Source organism: Pinus tabuliformis, chromosome 7 (genome assembly GCF_031772625.1).
Source record: "Pinus tabuliformis cultivar Carrire ecotype Pingquan chromosome 7, CPIR1, whole genome shotgun sequence".
Classification (NCBI taxonomy): Eukaryota; Viridiplantae; Streptophyta; class Pinopsida; order Pinales; family Pinaceae; genus Pinus; species Pinus tabuliformis.
Genome location: NC_142293.1, coordinates 198,001,759 through 198,023,952, shown reverse-complemented (window position 1 = coordinate 198,023,952; position 22,194 = coordinate 198,001,759).

Below are 22,194 nucleotides of genomic sequence, written 5' to 3'. Positions count from 1 at the left end.
TTTTATATTAATTCACATTAACAATTTATTTTCCCTATGTTTAGACTTACGAACTCCATTAAAAATATTAAGAATTTTAATATCTCCCAAACTTTTTAGAATCTTCCCAAACCCTTTCTGGGTATTAGAGATCTCATGTGTATTAGCCTCTCCACAAATTTATGTGGCTAGAGCACATCTGAGGCTACCCTAAATCAACACTTTCTTGGTTATCTTCCACTGCTCTTATTGTTTTTTCTTGCCAATTTTTGTTTCCCTATCTTCCCTTGTCATTTCTAGACAACAACTTCTTTCGATTTGTTGTTGTTGGAACCTCGAATTTCCTTTTCTTGGGAAGTTGACCCTTCAGCCTTCACAACATTGGAGCTTTTGTTTCTTTGTAACCTAATCTAGCTTTAATGAGAGAATATCTATACTTCACAAACATATTTTCCAAAGCCTTTCTGCTCTCCTCAAGCTTATGGTATTGAGACAACTCTTTATTTGACTTTTCTAAGTCATGTCTCAATGATACTACAACAACTTGTAGTCTCTTACAGTGAGCTTCTCTTTCATATAGCTGAATGGTTAGCCTTCCATTAAATATGCTAGCCTCTTCTTGTTGACCATTTAGATCAACTTTTGTTGGGAACGGGATCCTCCAAGGGTAGTTTTGGGGCTAAGATCCCATATTTTGGTCCAATTTTGTAATCAAAATGTAAAGACTCTGCATTTTGTTGTCATAGAGTGCGTATTTGTTAAAGAGTCATAAGGTTGTCTACCCTTATTTTGGAAATGTAATGTCAGCTATAGAAGATCTACCCATGCTCCGCAGGCCATGGGATTGTATAAAAAAATCTAAGCTCTAAGTATTTAAAAAAAACTAATCAATGATGAAGAATTGAGTCATATCTTTGGAACAAAAGTCTAGGTTGGGTTGTAGCATAGGTGGAGCCTCTATCTCTAAGTGCGCAGAGGCCTAGAAGTCCACACCTTAGTGCATGGACCTCAACATCTCACGGCACAGGGCGAGTTGAGTCTGTAATCATCTTGAATTAGCAATAAAGAGAAGTATTCTATAATTTATGCATCTTTATTTCATGTTTATGAATATGTTATATTGGGTATGAATTTCACTTCTAATTCTTATATGATGCGCAAATTTGTATAACTGTATTGGGTAAGTGAACGCAAGTAAGAACATTTGTTTATGCGAAAGGACTTCATGCCTTGGTTAGGGCTGTGCAGAAGTCGATTGTAACAATTCACAAAGGTACTGAAGGATAGAGAAGATGGATAAGAAACCTACACGAAGGCAGGTACAATTGTAATAAACTGACATGAAAACCATCTCAAGGCTGCAGAAACTTGGTTCCAACATCCCCCCATACTGCTTCGGGTGAGACTTCAGTTTGTGCTCTGTGGGCTGATGCCAAAAGGGCCAGTAGTGTAGGGATTTGTTTGGCTAACTAATACTGAACCTAGGCGAGGCCCCCACAAGCTAAAAAATGCTTCCGTTGCCGGGAACAGAATCTACATAAGAGATGTGTAATGTCGTATCATTGGAATCCAACTAAGAAAGAAGTCAAAGGTTGGTTGGACAGAAGGATTCACAAGTTCACAACACAAGAAAACATAAACCCGCGACTGTTAAAAGAATAGTGGCTAGACAGGTACCTGTATATGGAGATCCATGAAATATTTTTCGTGTCCTTCCATACTGACCTATACGAGTAGATCACAAAGCTAGCATATAGCCAAGGAAGGTGGAAACTTGATGGTCCTATTGTGTGGACCCCAGAGCTAGTGCGAAGGATGCAAGCATCGGAGGATAAGATTGTGCATGTCGTCGATCATTGGCTTGATCGCATTATAGGAGGATTTGTTATTGAGTTTGTGGTTGACACCTCAGTGAGCTATAGCAAGGCAGAGCAACGCTTTTTCAATGGACCGCGAGGTAAGTACGTAAAATATTTGAATACTTGGATTAAAATGTTTTTGTGTGAAAAGTGGGTTATGTAGCTACCTTTATTTTCAGGTCTACGAGAAGTGGAAGAATTTACAAAAATGAAGGAAATAAGGCTCCAGAGCATAGCCCCTTGATTTTACCTCCACGAGGGGACAAAGAAGGGATCACGAAGGTCTCTCCATGAAGTGATATTCAATTGATAAGAAAAGGATTTCTGCAAATTCCACCTCTGCCCACACCACTAATGGCTTCAACTCTATCACCTCCAACTTCACCCATAGCACTTCTGCCTCCACCACAAAGAAAACTTTAAGAACCCCCCCAAATTTATATGTATAATAAATGGGTGAATCTCCATGGTATATAGGAAAAATGGAAGGAAATTTTATCAATAATATAATATGTATATATAATTTTTTGGCGAATCTTTCACCAGGCATGGCAAATATTTTACTCAATTATAAAATCTTGTAATATCTTGGTGAGTCTTTCACTAAATAATAAAACTTTGTAAGGTCCTAGTGAATCTTAGCATTGTGAACTCTTAGAGAATTTTTTGAAAATGTATAAAACCATATATGAGAAGAGCCACATGGTGGAAATATCACTGTTTTTTTCACATTTCCATGAAATGAAACTTGTTTATAAAATTATAGAAAAGCCAACCAAGTACCTTATAATATGCAGGTAAGCTTATAACAGAGTCTGATACATCTACTATGCTTGTCTTCATTCAAGTTTCATAGCTACTATACTTAACACTATGAATCACAACTCTCTCATAACTCAACTCTATAGTGTAATTAAAACCTTTGGAAATTGAATCTGACAGCTCTATAAAAAAGATTAGTGAAATAGAAGATTTTTTGAATGAGTCCACTAATTATCACTGCTAAACAATCAATCCAGACTATGAAGTCTTCCATCTTGATCACAATCGTGCTCACAATCAAGGGAGTGCGACCACCTAGCCTGACATAATGGCCATCATAGGTTCCAATAATCAACAACCACCTTGCGAGGACATCCTAGCTCATGTCTTATGAATTTTATTCATTAATCTTAACTAATATAAATCTTATAAAGATAATATTAGAATCCTCTCCGGATTCACTGTTAATACAAGGGTAAAGGAAATTTTGTAGCTCAAGGCACTAGCCAATACCAACTTTGGTATTTTTGACCCCTTTGTGGGGATGCACCTACCCTGCCCCGTAGGGTTTCTGCCTTGTAACATAGTTCAAGGATCACAAGACTTTCCAATCTTCCTACTCCATTAGACACACTTTATATGCTATACATAGTGAATGGAATAGAAGCATTATAGGACACAAAATTTCACAGAAGGAAGAAAAATCTTAGCCAGTTCAATATCAAAATCTTAACCACTCATTAATAAAGAATAACAAGTAGTGTAATGAATTGTTCCGAGTTATTTATTTACAAGCTATAAAGAATGTAGTGGAATGGAAAATATTACTTAGGCAACCCTTCAATATTTTCTACTAATATGTCTGTGCATGTACATATGAAATTAAGAGCATTGTTGAATACAAAGTTTCCTTTTCTCTTGCCTCCATTTTGACAAATCAGTGTGAAATCAGTGTCACTTTGAATCTCCTTTCCTGTGTGGATGTTTTGACAATGAATGTGAAATCAAAGTCACTTTGAATTTCCTTTCCTGTGAGGGATCACATCCACAGTTGATTAGTAAAATATAATCTACTATATATTATGTTCAAGAAACTGACTGTAATCTACAGTGGAAACGAGACCTCAATTCGTATTCTGAATTTGAATATCTCAGGACAACATAAGATATAAAAATGCATATGGCCTTAGTAGCTAGAAAACAATCACTCCATCATTACAAGACCACCTAGATTTCAGCACTTAATCTAAATAATCGCACTAGTTGTAGTGCTTATTTGCATTAACACCATGGAGAAGCAACAACAATGTTTCAAAGTACACTTACTAGAAAATTTGTAACATCCTGAGAATATTTAATGATAGCATCTGAACCTCATAGCTATGGTGGGGAAACTAGGGAACCCAAATATTGGAAGATATCTCATATCAAATCTGAGAAAAAAAAAAAAAGGGAAAAAATCAAAATCTATAAATTAAGCAATGAATTGTTTACAAATAAAATACAATTCCTTTAACTAACAGTTAAATTGTGGTGATATATTTAAATATTTAGTAAGAGGGTAACTTCAAACCATGGAATATTACCTTTTTCATTACTGTCATCCCTTAGTGACTGAGATTACAAATCAATACTTATGGAAAGATTGTAAGAAATTCTGTGAAATAGTAAAGCGTGACCTCTATTTTCAAGCAACAAAATCAAGATAATGTTACATCAAGAGCCATAATTGATACATAATCAATGAATCAAGTCCTTGTATGGCACAAGCTTGTTTCACAACCTCTATTTTCTAAATAAAAAAATCAAGACATTGTATGTGGTTATTTCCAAAAGGAAACTGTGTTCTAATTTGGAAGGGGATCTTATCAAAAGACATGGATTTATTCAAAGCTACAAAGCCTAATGGGTTACTAAAAAATAAGTTGGAATATGGGATCATGATACTTAAATTGAAAAAATATGCTTTCCTTTTAGAAACATTATAGTTATACAATGTTTTTTGAAAGCATTAGAATTTGAAATTGGGCCTTTCTATCAAGACAAATTTTCATTAGCAAAATGTACTTTCCTACTTGAAATGTTGTAGATATCCAAGAAAAACTTGAAAAGCATAAGAGAACTTAGCATAATGTACTTTCTTTCCTTCCTTAACATTCTTAAAGAGTTGAGGTTCCCCAAGTCATCAGGTAACTTTCGAAGGAAATGACAATTAGTAATAGTCCAATTCACAGCTGAAGATGTGTCACAAATACGAGGGGGCATCTCCTCCAAATCACAAAAGTGCTCCAGGTTAAAATCTAGCATTATTGGAAGCTTAACGCTTGACTGGTTGTTATTGAACCCAGACATTTTTCCATTCTTCACTAAAATCTTAAAGATAGCTTCTCTAAGTTCTACATGACTTTACTATGCTCTTGAAGTGGGGGCACATGCAGGCTCTCCAAGTGAATAGTCTTAAACTAAGTGAAGATAAGGCCGATAGATCATTCAGTGTGGATCTCTTTAACCCATAATGGAATACTATGTATCTCTTGAAACCATAATTGAATACTATTAGGACTTTCGAATTTTTCATGGAACTCAAAAATATTGGAAGAAAGTATTTGCTTCCAAAAAGAGTAAAACTAAAGCCTCTGCTTGAGGAAAATTGATGTCACACCACTAACACTTCTCCATGGAATCTATACAGGTAAACCACAAATGCAGAATTCCATTAGAATATTGTGTTTACTGAATACACAAATGAGATCATTGCATTTCTTTAAAATATCTTTTGAAATCAAAATTACTGAAATTACATATCGATAATCTAGTGGGTGTAGGATAAAATTCACCCATGTCATTCACAGAAAGCATGAGAAAAAACATAATACTATATATAAAACCAAGAAAAATTCAAATTCATCACTTCTAGGGACCTCGTAACCACCCTGCCAATACACAAGTATGTTCCTATTTGCAGTTAGAGAAATTACCCAAATTACAATTTGTTTACTCCAACATATGTTGGAAATTTATATAAGGATGACTAGTGCAATAAATCCATTCCTTTTAGCCCTGGATTTATTTCAATGTAAAACAGAAGTATACAAATATACTTGTCCAATGTCTATGCTTTAACCACTAATTTCCTAAGTCTATTTAATATCTTCATTATCATAAAAACCAACCTATATCCATCTTAACTCCACATCTACCACTCTTAGGGGGATGAAATCTATTTATCCCTCTGAGCACTTGGTAGACCCAGAATTAAGATGGATCTAAGATGATAGAATTTCCCCTTTAAATAGTCTATGCTCACATGAATACCATTGTATTACCATGAGCCAATACCATGGGTTATCATAAACCTGGAGCTTAAAAATTACTATTAGTAATTTATAAAAATTAATAAAATTAATAGTTGAATTTTATTTTATTTTTTATTTTAACCAAGCTAAAATGTTTGACATACATTAACTTACAACATCCATTTTTACTCTTGATCCACCAAGCCCCGAGACGGATCAAATATTTTTTCACTCTATGCTAGTTTGCATATCACGATATTTGATACCTCTCGGGGGTTAGTAGATCTAGAGTAAATATGGATCTATGCTCATTTAATTCCCCCATTTAAATAGGCTACATTCCAGGTGAATACCATGGGTCAATACCATGTGCCATTTTTATTTTTATTAATACTAATATTAGGGTTAATAATGTTTTTTTGCATGGTATTAATAACAATCTAGTACATGGTATTTGTCCCATAGTATTTTGCCCATAGGTTTCACCTAAATATAACGCATTTTTTGAGTGTTCGTAAATATAAGGTGAGTTATGGAGTAAATATAAAAAATGTTTTATTTGTTTACCATACCTCTCGTTTATTTATATTTTTATTAATTTACCATACCTCTTTTACAAATATGGTATTTGGCCCATAGGATTCACTTAAATAAAACCTCTTTCTTGAGCCTTCATAAATAGAACGAGGGTTATGGACTAAATATAAAAGGAGGTTTTATTTATTTACCATACATCTAGTTTATTTATATTTTTATTTATTTACCATACCTTTTGAGTAAGTATAAAAAGATGTTTTATTTATTTACCATACCTCCACTTTACTTATATTTTTATTTGTTTACACCCTTGCATGTATATAAGGTGACTTATGGAGTAAATATAAAAAATGTTTTATTTATTTACCATACCTCTCATTTATTTATATTTTTATTAATTTACCATACCTCTTTTATAAATATGGTATTTGGCCCATAGGATTCACTTAAATAAAACCTATTCTTGAAAATGGGCGAATGGATTCACTTAAATAAAACCTATTTTTGAAAATGGGCGAATGGAAGGTTGTAACTCCTAGTTTCAAGGGCTAAATTTACATTTTTTAACCTCTCCCTTAAAATAAGGTGGGCTATTTGAGGTGATTTGTAAAAATGTGCTATGATACAAAATATTCGCCCACTAAAAATTTAAAACTCCTTAATTTCGCCAAAGCGAAAACATTCACCCCTAAAATTTTCTATGCTCCACCATGACTCAGTATGGCAAACACAGTGAAGTTGCCTTTGTTCGAAGGCTTGGAAAATGAGGACCCGACCAATTCTGTTTCGTTGTGAGGGTTTTATAGGAAGCTCAAGGTGTTACAGATGACCATATAAAGAAAGAGACACTGGTTAGTGCTCTGGAATATTGCGCGTTAACCTGGGATATTAAGTACTCTAGCGATAACCCAAATTCTAAAGTAGCGGACATCCAAGCAACACTGAATAGGGAATTTAGCAGGCCCAAATCTAAAGTGCAGTTGATTGTTGGATTCAAAGAGATCACGATGCTACGAGGTGAGACGCCTTCGGAACTAGTTTAGAGGCTAAAATGTATGATCCACGAAGCCAACATAAATTTGACAGATGGAAAGCATCACGAGTGGTTTTTGTCTTCGCTACTACCACACCTAAGAAGTGCATTTTCATAGTAGAAGATAACGACTCAGGCAGAGGCCCTCGAGATTTCCATGAGACTACACGAGACTCCGATGCAGAATCCTAATCTAGGAGTTCAATAGATCCACGTGTAGGTGAAGAACCTGTGCCTTGAGATGCAAAGCTTGAAGCAGGATAGGACAGTCTGGCCAGAGGTACACAAAGAAGTATGGTGTGTAAAATGAAAGAGTCACTGTCATGAAAAAGACCACTGCCCGGTCTTTGCAAATTACCTTGCAGGAGGAGGACTGATGCCTTTAAGGCCAGAAGCTCAAGAAAGACCTAGCACGACGGTTCCTTTGTGGTGCACTATCTTTCAAATAATCAGAAAGCATGCCACAGATAACTACCACTTGTTACAAAAGTATATGCAAACTCCACAACAGTTATTCTGCAACTTTTGTAGATCGGTGGGACATGATAAGCGTACTTGTAGCAACTATGAATTCATGATGGACATAACTCCCGCCTATAGGGTTTAGGCCAAAAGATGGCCCCTTGACCAGAATGCAGGGATGGCACAAATAAGATTTCAGGGGTGTGGGTGAGGCTGAGGTGAAGGAGAACCTTGTAGAGGTCGACGACAGTTGATTTGGTACAATTGTGTAGGACCACGACACTATGCCCGTGATTGAACTAATCCAACGCATTCATTATGCAAGTATTGCACACTATTTGATCATGAAACATAAGATTGTCCTACACTAATATCTAGAATACGTTTCAAAGGGTCGCTACCACCTCCCTCGACTCAAAACCTATAGATGATGAGGTCTGAGCCACGTGAGGAAGATCTGAACATAAATATAGTGCTCCGAAGTGGAATCGCGACAGAAGATGTCAAGGGGAAACAACCAGAAGACAGTACCTAGGTTCGCAAAGCCCCGACAAAAGAGGCTGAGTTTGATTTGGAGCGCGCTCGAGAAACCTTCATGGAAGCTAAGAAGAGATTCACTGAACCCTCCACTTCGGGAAGCAAAGATAATCCTGAGTCGTAGATGGACCCCTCTATGCTCACTACTTTCCTCGAAACCTGTATGAAGTTACTGCGCAACAGTAAGGCTATGAAAGGGTTACAGGAACTCATCAACAGATGTGCTAGGACTATGCCAGGAGAACCATGCGTACTCTAAAAGATCGGAAAGCATAAAATAAGGACAAGGAGTGAAATGAGACTCACCACCCAAATTGGAGAATACAAGATGGATCAAGTCATTCTGGATTTGGGATCAAATGCGAATGTTTTACGGAAAGAGACATGGGAGCGAATGGGGAGATTTGTGCTGCAATGGTATCCAATTCAGCTAAGGATAGAAAATAAAAAAAAATCATACCCATGGGGTGACTATAAGGAGTAACCATTGATATTGAGGGAGCGAATGAGCTGGAATATTTTGAAGTAATAAAGATTGTTGATGACAGCAACCCCTACCCTGCGCTCTTCGGAATTGACTGGGCTACTAACATGAACGATGTAAGCAATTTGAGGAAGCGAAAGATGATATTTGAGAAGAAATAATTGTGTGTGATAATACCCTTGGATCCTGCTGAAGGATGGCACTATAAGGAACGAGTCCGCGACTATGAGAGTGATGATGATCTGGACTGCATCTATAAGATAAAAGTAGGAGACAAAGATTGGTTGAATGATAGCGTAGATGGGTGGATTACATGGAAGCGCGAGAGTTCTTGCACTTCAGATTCCGACGAAGAAATAGAACGCTGACAGAATTGGTTACATAAATTAACTACATTGAATTGTAGTATGATGACCCGATCGTTACAGTATTTATCGTTACAAGAAAGGAATCTGCCTACTTATGATGGTCTGAATGAGGTAGATACCTGCTTGGATGCATTTGAGAGGGAGGTTCCAGAAAAGCAATGCTTCCATGCCTTGGACTGGGTCCTGTGCACAATGCCCACAAGATGGTGGGGTACGCACAAAGGAAGCTTTGATGATTAGCACGAATGTAGGAGAATGATGTGAGAACGATTTTAGAAACCTAAGATGTGACTTACAGACAAGTATGATGGATCGAATGATCCATGCATGTGGACACAAGCCTATGGAGAAAAGCCCCAACCTGAGGAAATGCACATCTACTCCACGTTGCACTACCTACTCAATAAGACTGTGTTGGCAGGAGGGGGGATTTGCAGATGGCTCTTATTATTCCAGGAGTACAATTTTGAAGTTTTCATGAAGCCTGGATGATTGAATGTGGGACTAGACCACCTGTCGCACATCGACAGTGGGGAACCTACTAATTTGGATGAAGGATTACCTCACGCAGAACTCTTTGTCATGCGCATCATAGATGGACATTTTGAATATATAATACACTTTCTAATAACTCAAACTACACTGAAAGGATACTCTATCTAGCAAAAGAAGGAATTAGTGGTGTGCGTGACAGATTTCTTTGTCATTGCTTGGCATCTATACAAGGTAGGGAATGATGAAATACTGTGAAGGTATGTCCCCGAGTTTGAACGAAGCAACATCCTCGCATATTCTCATGGGGGCGCCGCGGGAGGAAATTATGCAGGAAGAGCAACCGCATAGAAGATTTTATGTGTCGAGTTGTTGTGGCCAACCCTTCATCAGGATTCAAAAGCATATTGTAAGGCACGTGATGTATGTCAGCAGACAAGTAGGGCATCGTGGAGGGATGAAATGCCTTTGAATCCACAAATGATGTTGTAACCCTTCGAAAAGTGGGTAATAGATTTTCTAGGACCTATTCCACCCCAAGGAAAGACATGCGCGAGGCACATTATCACTGCGATGGAGTACTTGAATCGTTGGGTAGAACCGTAGATGGTGAAGGATTGCACAGGTGCAACTACCATGAAGTTTCTATTTGAACATGTACTCACGTGATTTGGCTGTCCAAAGATCTTAATGAGCGATCAGGGTATGCACTTCTTGAATGAGACAATCAGTGCACTAACGGTGGAATTTCAAGTGTATCACGAGAAGATTACACCTTATCACCCATAGGCTAACGGGATAGTGGAGGCATTCAACAAAGTGTTTGAGACTGCACTGACCAAGGTTTGCAATGCTCAGCGAAGTGATTGGGACCTACGAATACCTGTTGTATTTTGGGCTTATCGAACAACATGGAAGAAATTAATGGGACAGACACTCTTTAGGATTATATATGGGGTTGAAGCGGTGATGCCTATAGAATACATCATGCCTAGTCTGCGCATAGCAGTGATCATAGGTATGACCGAGTGCGGAGCCCTGAAAGAGAGGGTCGCAGAGTTGGACGAGCTAGAAGAAGAGATATATTTGGTTGGATTTCACAAGCATGTCCAAAAGCAACATGAAAAGGCCTTGCACGACCGACATATTAAGTTGCACACCTTTAAGGTGAATGACTTGGTGCTGTTGTATGACAGTAAGTTTGATAAATTTCCAAGGAAACTCAAGATGCACTTGTTAGGGCCATATGTTATTAAGGAGATTACCGAGGGTGGCACGGTCCAGTTGGTTAAGTTGAATGGAGATCACTTCTGAGGAAAAGTGAATGACATTCATATGAATCCATACAAAAGTGGCCCAACCATTTGACTATCTGACAAAAGAACAGCCTTAGAATTCCAGGCAGCTGAAAGGAGGCGCGAGACTATGAACTACCCTACTAAGGAACTACATGATTTCAAGACTGTGTGAAGCAACGAAGTGTCACAAGGTCCGCGACAGCGTGAAGATAGTTGTGCTAGCGCATATGTCAGCCAAAAAGTGACTATTAAAGTCACTATTCATGATTTGATGGTTGGGTTGAGGCCCGTTACATAGTAATTTGTCACTGTCTTCATCTCAGTCCCTCTATTATGTCATACATAGAATGAATATGCCCATACCTTTCCACTCATGCAAGAATATTAAGCAAATGCTCTCTAATGCTAAAGATTGATCCTTTTTTACTAAGTTCCCACATCATCACTAGTAAACCCTTAACAAACGTGACGGTCCACTCTCATGAGCTATATGGTTGCGACGTCGTCACAGGTGTACACGTGTTTCTTGTGACGGTCAAATTTTAGGGCTCGACACGAGTATTTCGCGTACCTATTGTGATGATTGGTCCATATGCATTACCTCCTTGAGATGACGTCGCTAGTTCCCAATTCATGACCTGTGATGATCCATATTTGGCGAATTAGTTCAAATAGTCAGCCTTCTGGGTGATTCTAGAACTAGTTGTTGTGTCAAATTGGTTCACCTTTCCTCCTCTGGGATGGTAGTTCCACCTTTTATGAAACCTCCCTTGAGGATAAGCTCCCTCTCCCTCAATTCATGGAGGATCCTCCTCCTATAAAAGCACTCACCATTGCTATGATCATCTAGTTCCTAATTCTTGGTTGCTAGTTGCTAGTTCTTGTTTTTAGCAGATTAGATAGCTTTGGTGTGAGTGTGTCAAGTGTGGAATTGCTAATAGTTTGGTAAGAGGTTGTTGAGTGCCTTAGCTTTTCATTAGATCTTGTGAGTGAGAGAGAGATATTATCCATTTGGGAGACCCATTCTTGAGAGTGAATGTTTGAAGGAACATACCGGCTAGATCCTCTGAGAAGGCTTGCGACGTTAAGGCTTGGTTGTAAGCTTTGTTCTTGATTTATTTTAATGCAATAAATAACTATTTCCTGTATCTTGTGTACAATTTACCTGATATCTTGTGACTCCTTGACTTTATGAGTAAGTAGATCATTGTTGTTCTCAGTTACGTGCTCTGTTGTTTTGTTGTGGTGTTTTAGGTAAATTACTCTTTAAAGAGAAGGAAACAAAAGCTAGAGCAATGCAACAGAAGCTTCACCAAACACCGGTTTTGAGGTATGCCTCCAACAATGGCTATTTAAGGAAATTGATTGTTGTTTTGTTTTGCTCGACTAGACCCACTATAGGGCTAGAGGGGTTCCCCTGTCTGTAGAGGGAACACTTTCCTACTTCACAAGTTGGCAACTCCACTGGGGAGTCCTTTGTATGTTTTCTTCTTGTTTACTTTTGGTTTGTTTTTTGATTTAGTGTCTCTTGAATTTTGGGGGTTGCACTTTCAGTTTTTGGATTACCTCGATCAATCTGGGAATTCCCCTTACTGTTTGGAAGGATAGCCTGGTGTTTTTTTGGGAGTTATCACTTGTTTTTCCTTGTTTTTAAGCTCGTCGCCGAAGTTATCTTGACAGCTGCGATGACATCGCCCTGTCCTCTTTAGTAAATTAGTGTGTTGGTGATTCCCGTCATACAGTCATGATGATTCCCGAAATCGGATCGTCACAGAAGATAGGTGTACCCCTGCGACGACGTAGCTCTATTGCTTTCTTTATCCTTGCAACGATTGGCTCATCGTCACATGTTGTTGGTTAAAGGCTCACAAAGATTCTTGTGCAAGTTGTTTTTCACAACTTTGCCTCCTGAAACCATTAGTCTTGCTTATCGCTTTCTGTTTCCTCTGTCCCATCGCCTTGTTTTGATTATTTTGGTTAAGGCCTGATTCTCTTTGAATTCATTTGAGTGAATCTTGTCTCTTTAACCCTACAACCTAGCTCTTTTCAGTATTTCAAACTGTTTGCTTGGATTACTTGTCTATCCAAGGTTTAGCCATACCATCTTATTGATTTCTTTGAGGCTTTTTGTTGCTTCTTCTCTTACTGATTAATTTTTGGTGTGGATTATTGAATCGATCCCTCATAACCGATTTGATTTCTCCAATACCAATCATAGATCACAATTGTTTGGATCGACCATCTTTACACTTGCTTGTTTGTCTCTCTAAATTCTAAAACAAAAAAAAAATATCAAGAGATTGCATTCATTTAGTATATGGAAGTGAAAGTACATTTGCATTACGAATTTTCATGTGTGATTAATTTGAAAGTGAATCTTAAATATTTCATTTGTAGTATCGATGCACTGTAGGATTGGTGTGCTGATGCATTGTGTTTCTTAGCACTTGCATTTGCTTGTCTTGGTTTTGTGTTGATTTGGGAATGAACTCTCTACCTTTCTTTAAGTAGGTCTTCATCAAAACAATTGATGCTTTACTCATTCTTGTTGCATCTTAGGTATTTCTTATATACATACGGTAGGGCCTGAAAACTGGAACCTAAGCCAAGATCAACTCTAAAATTAACTAAATGAACTTAACAACACATTGGAACTTAACGCACATTGTTTAGAGGTCTAGGCTAGAGACGTGCTCTAGCATCATTAAACCTAGTCACTATTGTCTTCACTTAAGGTTGGGTGATTCCTCCTTCTGTGACTCAATAGCTACTAGTATGGACTTGTGCTCCCCATACTATAGAGTATATATCGGGAGACTCCACTAGATTATCATCCTACGTCCATAGGAAGCCATGTCTGCCACCTTACGAACTGTAACACACCGAACACAACATTCGAGAAGATTGACTGCCGTACGGAATGTCCTTGGTCATTTCTCTTTCATTTGATCACCAAGGTGTATATGTAGTTTTGTGGTTTGTCATTTCACCAAGGATCATCTGAGCACTTGTCATTTCAGGCTCATTAAATATTTTAAGGTGACTAGAGTCATCTTTTGTCCTTTTCTCGACTCTTTAAACATGAAAAGGTCAAGTTTTGTTCCTACGCCATAAAATTTATTCAACCATGATCACATTTTCCTTGTTAACTCTTGAGTGTGTTTCAGTTTGCATAGGATTGTTTTCCCTGCTTGTGTCTCCTTTTCCTAGAACTTTTGAGTTAAAGCATCCTGGCAGAATCACTGATCCCGTCTCCTGTACCAAGTGACCAAGGCTTTGCATCTCCTATCATTTTTGAGGTATCAGCTGTTAGTGATACCCTTCCTGTTATCCCAAGTATCCAGCCGCTTAGCTCTCGTGCCCCAGAAGAGGACTTGTATGATATTAATTGGAACCCTATTTGGGAACCTCCCGAAGAGGACTATCCTATTACTCCTCTTGGTGTTTTGGTCCCAATGTCTTCTTCTGACATGGATGAGATGACCCCCGTCTCTCGTAAAGAAACTTTCATGGCAAGCGGCGAAATCCCTATACCTCTGAAAACTTCGCCCTTCCATGTCACCCCTCTTGGTATCAGATTGCCTTTAAGTTACAATGATTTGGCTGATATCATGAGTTCCAGGTCTCTCCAGACAAGTTCCATGTGGTCTCGTACCATTGCTCCGACCTCGGGAGCATTTATACCCCAGATTCACAATGTGAGTGTCACATCTGTCCCGACTATACCTATTGTTTTTGTGGCTTCTTCAGCTCCCGCTGTTAGTGCTGTCACTGTATCCTCAGTGGTGACCACTGTTTCCGGACCTTCGGTTGTTCCTCCTAGTAGTGGTCCTTTGGTATCAGCATCTGGAATTGTTAATCCCACCAATAGTGTTCCATCTTCTTCTGGTTCCATTCTGGTAGGGTGGATGTATGACCAGTATATGCAAGCTTTTCAGAATCCAGATCCGTAGAATCCGTTCCATTATTATGATCCTCGAGGAGCTCATATTTATTACCTTAGATCTATTCCCTCTCATCCTGCGGTTGAGGTCTCCATTCTGTTATCTGTTTCTTAGGGCCCTACCAGTTATCATGGTGGCCAAGCACAACCTTCAACTTTTCAAAATCCACCCTATCAAGGTCAGTCGTCTTACGGGCAACCTCAAGGCCAGCTTTACCCAGGGCAACCTACTGACGCACAAGGACAACCCTTACAGGGACAACCTTTGGCCTTCACTCGTTCCTCTTTTACTTACTTTAGGAAACCTTTTGGTCAACTGGGCTAGCCTTATATCCAACAACGCCAACCTAGTATCCAGTAAGGTCACCCCTCTAGACAACCAGGTCAGCCTTATATCCAACAAGGCCAACCTAGTGTCTAGCTTGGTCAACCCTTTGGGCAAGTAGGTCAGCCTCAAATTCAGCAAGGCCAACCTTCTACCCAACCTTGTCAACCCTCTGGACAAGTAGGCCAACCTCAAATCCAACAAGTCCAGCCTACTATTCAGTTAGCTCAACCCTCTGGTAAGTTGCGCCAGCCTTCAGTTCAACAAGGTCAACCCATTACTCAGCAAGCTCAACCTTCTAGGCAAATGGGTCAGCCTTAGTCTCAACCAGGCCAACCATCTAGCTAGATGGGTCAACCTCAGTTTCTACAAGGACATCTGTTTGGTCCCTCGCAACCGGGCACTCAAAAACTCGTTGTTTCTCAAGCTCTACCCAGTTACCAGATGCAGTCTAGATTTCAGGCCCAACCTAGTCTCCAAACGCAAGTTGGTTTTCAAACCCAACCTGTTTATCAAACACAGTCTGGACACGAGGCCCAGCTTGGAGCTTAGTCGCTTTATAGTTTCCAGAAACCCCAAGGGCAGCCTCAAATTTCCCCGTATCAAAATTATCAACAGTTGTAGGTTAATCCCTATCAAAATTTTCAACAGCCGTATGCTACTCCTATTGGTTATGTTGGTAATCAATGGGCTACTAGTGGTCCAAACCCGGGTCAGCCATCCAGTTATACTTACAATCCCTATGGACAAAACCCTTACATACAAAACCCTTATGGGCAAAATATGTCCAGGTAAAATCAATGGGGGCAATAAGGAGCTGGATGGAACCCTAATGCCATTACTTATCCATGGCCTCATATGTCCTTCAATCCTCAATTACCTTTCTTGGAAAATTTGGAACTGCCTAATGTGTCCAAATTGACAAATGATCCCATTCTCCATAATCCATATTGGCCACCAATTCCGACTAAAATTCCCAGTGACTGTCCCAAGTTCGATAGTAAGTCTGGAGAAGACCCCAAAGCTCACGTCATGACCTATCACATATGGTGTTCATCTAATTCATCGCTTCACGATTCTATCCGGTTCCATATATTCCAACAGACTCTCACTAGTTCGGCTACCAAATGGTATATTGAGTTAGCTCGTGGATCCTTTTAGGACTTTAACTCACTTGCTATGGTATTTTTAACTCACTTTCAGTTGAAGATTCGATATGAAATGCACACACACCTCTTAATATCTTTGAAACAGGACATAGCAACGCATATCTCCAATCATATTCATGAGTGGAGGAGGCGTTGTTTGATTAAGTTCTAGGTCACCGACCAGCTTCTGACCTACTGGTTCATGACTTATTTCATCGGTCTGATAGCCCGGGACATTGCTATCTGGGCATGTGTTATGGAAGAGCAAGCTATCGCGAGTGATCAGTGTCTTGACTTGATCTATTCCTAGTCCGATACGTTATATGATTATTTTTCTGATGCTTCATGACCAGGAACTTCCAAAGCTCCGTCAACACCATCTGTTGATGGTGTCATTGGTTCTGTTAACTCGTCGTCCAAGAAATATTTTGCAAACCCTGCGAAGCAAAAATCTATTGCTCCAACTGAAAATGCTTCTGAGGCCCCATCCAATTACGGTAAAACTTCTGAAGTTAATGACGTCCAGTCCACCATGGCAGACAAAACTGTGAAAGGTAACAAAGAGGGTAAAGGGAAGAATAAAGTTGATCAACTGAAGTAGGATCCTCCTAAGCCTCCAGCTGAGGACGGTGCCAAGTGCAAACCGAAGTACCCTTGCCTTATCTATGACGAGGATCACCATACTAAAGACTATCCTAGATGGTCTTAGGTTAGTTGTTTGCTCAAAGGCAGCCCTGGAACTCCTGCTATGCTCAAAGATCCTTTTCCCTCACAACAGACTCAAATGGTGGCTGATCAATCTCCATCTTCTTCCACTTTTATCTCTCAAGTCTTTATGGCTAGGACGATCCCTATCCATATCAGTACTCAGACAAAAGAATATCCTCCACCCGCTGGTAAGGAAACTGAAAACCCTTCCAGTGTTCCTTCGTCTAGTACTGGTCCCCTCCATATCTAGCGGCCTAGTGCAAAAGTAGTCGTTCGACCTTGTCCCAAACGAGTGCTTTGAAAGTCTTCTTACAACCCTAATGCTCGTGCTGCACAACACTATAGCATCGTTGAGGACCTAGCCAAAGCTCCTTCAGCTATTTCCACATTAGAAGTCCATGAGAGTTGTCCCTCCCAGTGGAAGTCTCAGCTATCATCCATTAGGGGCATTGACCCAGCTAATTCGGACTTGATCACTTTTGATCTTGATAATAAGGTACCGAGATTGCCTCAACAGATCGCTTTTCTCATTCACGTCATCATTAACTCTAATAATATCCATCGCACCATTATTGATGAGGGAGCCTCCACTTGCATCATGTATGTTTCTTGTTGGAAGGCTATTGGGTCCCCGACCTTGAGTCAGTCTCTGAATACCTTGGAAGCTTTCGATGGAAGAGATTCCCATCCTTTTGGTATCCTCCCGTGCTTGCCTATTACTTTGGAAGGGAAGACATTTGAAGTTGAGGTCAAAGTTGTCGATGATAATTTGACTTACAACCTCCTCTTAGGTCAAATTTGGACATAGTCCATGCGAGTTGTGGCTTCATCTTTATTTCATGTCCTCCGTTTCCAAAAATTGTCACGATTGACCAATTGTCCTTCTTCATCTCTTCCTCTTCTGATGGTAATGTGCCTTTTGTGGAGCACACCTCCATTCTTTATGAGAGTGTGGGTGTGAGGATTTTTAAAGATCCGACCCTTATGGGTGTTTTTTCACTCCCACCTCCCAACATTGCTCCCATCAATATGAGTTTTGTCCATTAAAATCCTTGGGTTCTTCCTCCTATCGATTAGGTAGAATCCTCGAGTGATGTCATGTTGTTGAGTCCTGTTGAGCTCAACTATGTTGAAATTGTTTCTGCATTGGCTTCATCTTCTTTACTTGCTTTTTTGAGTAGGGCTCTCGATGCATATGTACAATCCCCTTGGCTTGGACATAGTGCTTCTTCGGATTCATTACAGGAAATATATCCTTCTGATGAAGCAATTATCGAGACTATGTCTTTCGAGGAACCTCCTTGGTTTGATCAACACCATCGCTCCTCGTTCCTCCCTAGCCACAGGGCCATGACTACTTTTCGTGAGCGGTTTTCTTCTTGTGTCCCCTCTCAACCCCTTCAGATGCCTATTCAAGTCCATGAAGTCTTCTCTGAAGGTAATATGGGGAACATTATGCAGACGATGCCTATTGATATCTATGTCAAACCAAGGATTGTCGAGAATATTGACATTGGGGTAACCTGTACTCCTGAGGAGATTCGACCTTATACTACTCTATTTAGAGAATTTAATGATGTTTTTACTTGGACATATGAAGAGATTCCTGGTATTTATCCTAGTATCATGGTACATGATATCCCTACATATCTAGGTGCCAAACCTGTTCGACAGTGTTTGCACCCCATGCACCCCCGGAAGGCTGCAGCTATTAAAGCAGAGGTTGAAAAACTTCTTAAAGCTGTATTTATTTACCCTATCCTGCTCACTGATTGGGTCTCTAATATTGTCCCTGTCACCAAGAAATAGGGCACTATGAGGGTTTGTGTTGACTACCACGACATTAATCATGCTTGTCCCAAAGATAATTATCCTATACCTTTCATTGACTAGCTCATCGATGATTCTGCAGGAAGTGAAATCTATTCATTTATGGATGGCTTTTTTGGTTACAACTAGATCAATATATCGCCAACAGATCAACACAAAACCAACTTTATCTGTCCATGGGGTAACTTTGCTTATAAAACTCTCCCTTTTGGTCTCAAGAATGCTGGTGCCACCTTCCAACATGCAATTTCCTATACGTTTCATGATATTCGTCATACTGTATAACCATATCTAGATGACCTTCCTGCTCATTCAACAAAGTTCCATGACAATCTGAATCATCTTTGCGAAATCTTTCTTCATTTTTGACACTATCATATCCACCTCAATCTGCATAAATGTGTCTTCTGCGTCGAATCCGGTAAACTTCTTTGTTTTTCATCTCTAAGGAGGGCATCTGTCTGGATCCCCTCAAAGTTAAAGCCATTCTAAATCTCCCTCCCCCTACTTATTTGTAGCAGTTGCAAAGCCTGCAGGGTAAAGCCAAATTTTTATGTCATTTTATTCCAAACTACGCTAAAATTGCTAAAGGCTATACATGGTTGTTGAAGGAGGACAACTCCTTTCTTCGGGATGCCACCGTGCAAGAGTCATTTGAGCAACTCAAGGTGCTCCTTGTTTCTGCTCCTTTCTTGCATCCGCCTAATTATCACCGTGACTATACTCTTTACCTAGCCACCACCGATAGCACCATTGGCATGGTTTTGGTCCAAGACGATGATGATGGTGTCGAGCATGTTGTCTATTATCTTAGTCACAATTTACTTGACACAGAAACTTCATACGCTTATGTTGAGAAGCTTGCTTTGGTAGCCGTTCATGTAGTCCAACATCTCCGTCACTATATTTTATTACGCACGACGACAATGATTTTTGATTGCAACCCAATGATATACATCTTGTCACTTCAGTTGCTGGGGGGGAAATACTCAAAGTGGATTATTATCCTTCAAGAGTTTGATTTTGAGTTTACTACAGCCAAGTCAAAGAAATCGCTCGTTTTCGTTGAACTGCTTTGCTCGCTCCCATCTGCTACTGCACCCTCTCGGTTAGAGGATCGTATTCCAAATGATACTCTTTTCTTGATCAGCACCCTCGATCCCTGATATGGGGATATTATTTTCTACCTCTAAACATCCTCCTTCCATCTTAATCTATCCAAGGATGCTAGGTGATGTATTCACCATCATTCTCAGCCTTATCACATTATCGGGGACACCCTATGTCGTCTCAGCATTGATTCTATTCTTAACCATTGTTTAACATTCGAGGAAACTGAACGAGCCTTGAATGACTACCACTCTAGTGCCTATGGTGGTCGTATGTCTAGTTATGCTATTGCTCAAAAAATCCTCCATGCTGGTTATTTTTGGCCATCTATTTTTAAGGAATTCATTCTTGCCATCCGCTCTTGTCGTGTGTGCCAAATCTACCAATAGAAGATGCGTGTGCCTCCCTCTCCTCTGCACCCTGTCATTATCGTGGGCCCTTTTGCTAAATGGTGCATTGATTATATGACCTATGACCTTCACTCGGCCGGGGGACATGGGTATGTCATCGTTTTCATTGATTATTTTACTAAATGGGCCGAGGCAATGCCTACATTATCTAATGACGGTAAGAAAACGACTCTGTTTTTATTCAATCACGTAATTTCTCGATTCGGAGTCCCTCAGGCTATTGTCACTAATCAGGGCTCTCAATTCCATGGTCATATGATGGCTGAGTTAACAACCCAGGTAGGCTTGTGGCATGATAGTTCGACGCTGTATTATCCTTAAGCCAATGGCCAAGTATAAGTCGTCAACAAGGTGTTGGTCATGATGCTTCAACATACCATTGGTATGCACAAGTCTAACTGGGATTTGATTTTTTTCTCTGACTTATGGGCCTACTATACTTCAGTGAAGGATGCCACCAGATTCACCCCATTTCAACTTGTCTACGGTTTGGAGGCTACCCTTCCGATTGAGTGTGAGCTCCATTCTCTTAAGTTAGTTGTCGAATTACTCCCAAATAATACTCTGGTAGAAGAATGCCTTCTTTACCTAGAGCAACTAGACGAGACTCGTCAGCTAGCCTCTTTAGTCATTGAAGTATAGAAGAAGAGAGTGAAAAATCACTTCAATCAAACTGTCACATCGTTGTTTTGTTGACACACAAATTTGAGCCTATGTGGGATGTGCCTTATATTGTAAAATGCATTTTGCAAAAAGGAGCCTATGAGCTAATTGACTATGAAGGGAACCATCTAGATAAGCCCCACAATGGGCTTTATTTATGCATGAACTTCGTGCATCTGCTGTGTACATACATGTGTTTTTAGTGTGTGTGTGCATGTGTGGCTTGGTGTGTAGGCGTTATTGCCGCTTATTGTGTCTTTTTATTTCTTGTGCAGATGTCTAGTGCACCTTACGTTAGTTTCGCTGATGGTGCATGCCGTAGTACTCAGAATGTTTCCTCTACAGCATGGGTGATCTATGATCCTCATGGTGAGTTAGTAGACCTTCAAGGTGTTTTGTAGGTTGTACTACAAACAATGTCGTTGAATATAGCATTGTCATTGAACTATTGGTTGAGGCTATTAAAGACACATTTATGCACCAAAGCACTCAAAAAATAATGTGTATATCAAAAGAAATAATAGACCACCACCAGCACTACTCGTCTCAGGAGTCTGTGGATCCTAGGTGTCATGTCAACAATATGTCTCTGGTATTGTCGTGGGACCTCCTCGACCCGTGCATAATATGGGCCCCCCTCGGTCAAGCCCTCGAGGTTCTGGGTGATCTCCTCCTCTACATCACTGCCTAGGCGAGGTAGAGCCAACTCTCTATTGTCCTCCCTCCGTGCGGTAGGAGCAAGGCCCACAGGTCTCTCAAGTCCCACATCTTCGAATGACATGAACAAAATGATTAAGACATATACATATTAAAATCCAAAAACATTATAAAAAACAAAACACATAAGCAGTGTGGTGTTTCCCCAAGTGTGTTACCTCCCTCGTCCCATTGTTCGCTAGGTAGGAGTAGCATGTCAGGGTCTCCTTGGAAGTCTGTACCCGCATAGGGCC